Source organism: Physeter macrocephalus, chromosome 14, assembly GCF_002837175.3.
Source record: "Physeter macrocephalus isolate SW-GA chromosome 14, ASM283717v5, whole genome shotgun sequence".
Taxonomy (NCBI): domain Eukaryota; kingdom Metazoa; phylum Chordata; class Mammalia; order Artiodactyla; family Physeteridae; genus Physeter; species Physeter macrocephalus.
Genome location: NC_041227.1, coordinates 94,174,424 through 94,177,914, shown reverse-complemented (window position 1 = coordinate 94,177,914; position 3,491 = coordinate 94,174,424).

Below are 3,491 nucleotides of genomic sequence, written 5' to 3'. Positions count from 1 at the left end.
TTTTTTTTTTTTTTTTTTTTTTTTTAAATTGCTGTTTTTGTTGCTGCAGTACTTTACAAACTTCTAGTTCCTTGAGACTTAGTGACCATTTGGCATCATGTTAACATCACACAACAGGAAACACCACTTCCAGAAGTCTCTAGCCTCAGTGCTAAAGTACTACTGAAAAGGAGCTAGCAAGTTTGGCAAATTAGAAAAAAGTAAAATATGTTATAGTGGTCAGGGAATCTCTTGACAAACGCTAACTTTTTTTTTTCCCCACAGGGGCGTGTTTTGTTTTGTTTTGTTTTGTTCTGTTCTGTTTTGTTTTGCAATGAAGGATCAACCCAATGCTGAAAGTTAGATGTTACTTGGTATTCCACTGCTAATGTGGAAATTGAGTAGAAGGTGGGTAGGAAGCTGTGAGTATGACTTGAAGGAAAAAAACTTTCTTTTCAGTGATAAATCAGAGTTTCTTACAAGTTGTCTTGACCCCCTCCCTTGTCTTGAAGAACCCTTGCTGCTGACTCTGGATCCTGCTTTTCGTAATAGAGGACTCCAAGGTAGAATTTTCTGAGTCCCTCTCAATGATACTCTTCACCTAGACCAGGCTAGTGACCAAACAGTAATGTCTAATTGTTGAAATATTGGCTTTCTCAACAAAATTTAAGTCTTCCCCAAGTATGTCAGTCTAATCTCCATGAATCCTCCCCTTTAGGAGTTTCTGGCATTCATTTAAAGGTAACTAGAAGAAAAAATAATATTTTAAGGTAAATCTTTTAAAAACCAAGATCACAGTAGAATTCACACACAGTTTTAGGCAGTGTTTCAGGTAGCACTCCGGTACATTGTCCTCTTGGCCATGCTTGAGATCACCAGTTTTTAGGTGAACGTGACATGTACTTCTTGTCTGTCTAATGAAAGGAGCTTTTAATTTTCTATCATTTTGCATTCACCTATTATACAGTATTTCAAACAAATTGAGATATTTACCTATTTAGAGGAAAATGTTAGGAGAGAGCTTTAGAATTAATGTCCAAAAATATAATGAATTTGATACCTTTAAAAAAATTCTTATTAGATCTGGCCCCTCTGTACTACTGGAGGGGTGGAATAGGAGTGCAGCTCAGTTTTACATACAAAACTCTTTAAAATAAAAAATACTACCAATAATACATGTTAAAGTCCACTTGTGGACTTAAATTAGTCAGATTGAGTTATTGAGTTCATGCAGATCATATGTACTTGTAAAATTGTGATTGAATACTGACTCCAAATGTCTATCCAGTAGGTCTTTGTATCTGATTTAATTGTGTGGCAACCAGTTTTACATGTAGGTCATGACTATACCTGGATTATTCCATTAAGTTCATTTTAATTAAAATATATATAGTTTGCAAAAATGGTTCAACTTAATTGATTTGTGTGTGTTTGCAAGATCTAACTTCTGAGGAATATCATACATGGTAGGAATTATCAAAGAGTAAAGCTTGTAGCAGGAAAATTTGAAAGGTTTTGAGAGATTCTGAAGAAAGAAGCAGGCACTTTCTGAATCAGTGTACAGACGTCAACATTTGATCAAATTACTACTACCTCTTCCCCATTGTTGGTGTTCACTTGATATATATTTGTTTAAGAAAATAAAAAGTATGGGATATTTGTCCAGCATATCAGAAAGTCGTAAGTGCTATGTCTGGTATCCAGAGCTTGGCAGTAAAAGTTTCTTGTGTTCACTGTCTCTCCCTTTTTTAAGTTAGCATTAGAAAAATGCAAAACCTCATACCTTGAAATATATTGTTCCTAATGGGGTTCCCTTCCTTTTGCACATATTTTTCCCCTTATTAAAGTCAGCTCTAACCCCGAAGTAAAGTATCTGAAAGTATTTTCATTATATAGATAAAGTTAGTTGGAAAATATGTTTTTATTAGTTTTATTCAGAGCTGCCATTCTTTTTAGTCATTTCTGTGCCTAGAGATGAATAGTCCTGCATTTGAAGCCACACCCACAGATATGATATGCTTGGTACTCTAGGCCAAGGATTTATTGGTAAGTTGAACTTTTTAGCATAGTCATTATGATTTTCAGCTGCCTAGACATCAGGTAACCACCATTCAGTACACTAAAGAAACTGTCCTTGACTCTCTCCCACTCCCACCTATTTTTCCTCACCCCCTTTTCAAAAATTGAAAACGCTATGAGTGTCTTTTTCAGACCATAAGGCAGACTTTAGTAGCTTCCTACTTCTTTAACTAAATGTTTGGCATTTTAAACTTTTATAGAATACATTGTGTTGGACACTGGAATAATACTGTTTATTTTCACCTGTGAAAAATGACTTTATTGTACTTGAAACACCTCCTTTGCATTTCTCCATTTGTGCCATTCACTAGTGGAAATAAATTGTATTATACCATAATCTACTGGCTTTTAAAAACTGTGTTAAATATGCACATTTTTGGTATAGCTATTATCATTTGTATGTATATATTGTATATACATATGAGTGTCTATTTGTGTGTATAGATTGGTGAATATAATTCATACTGTACATTTCCATCAGGGCACTTAAGGTTCTGTTATTTTGTTTCATTATTTTAGTCCTCAGTTAAGGCAAGAATGCATGTCTTTCTTAACAGTGAGTACTGTGGGTTGATATTTATGAGAAGGTGGTCATTAGCTGCAATCTTTTCTATTTTAATCCCCTCTTAGCACTTGAGTGGGTGGAAAGAAAGTTAAGTAAAATGTGGAACCATAAGTTGCAATGCAGTAAAATAGTGCTGGGGAAGGAGCCAGTTAGTGTTTCTGTGAGTTTGTGTCATGATGCAATGAAAGATAGGTGATGCAGAGAGAAATGAACCATGGAAGCTAAAAACACTGGTGGTGATTCCTCTGCAAAGATAAAAAGAACCAATAAGTCACATAATCTTCATGTGCACTCCATACATATTTCTTAGTAGTGGTGCCATTGATCCTCTTACCCTTTTTACTCCATTAATAATAATAATTATAAATTTTGCTAAGGACCAAAACATCCAAGAAAGGAATTACTGCTAAAGCATCTAAGGTTCTCCTAAACTATAAAATCAACAGGAAATGGCCACTGGGAGAGAAGGATTTGGTATTGGCAAGGGGCTTTCTCCTTTTAGCTGCCTCTTCTTGCTTGCTAATAGTAAGTTCTTCATGCACCTTCCACCCCTTCGGAGGCACTACTTTTCAAGCACAGATTTGGCCCAACACTGCAACCCTTTCCTAAGAAGTTTATATGGCCCTGCGTTTTGTTCCATGCTCACAATGTGAAGTGTCTAGTGTATATTCCAGTCAGAAAATAATATATTTAAGGTGTATAAGTGTGAATCTCCTATAATGATGGAAGAGGAGGCTCTTATTTCTTAGAAAACTGCTTTCTCTAAGGAACAAATCTAAAACTTGGGCTGTCATCTTGGAGCTGCTTACCAAAATACAGATCCTTATTAAAGAGAAACAAATTCCCTGTTTTCCCTCATCTATCGTGA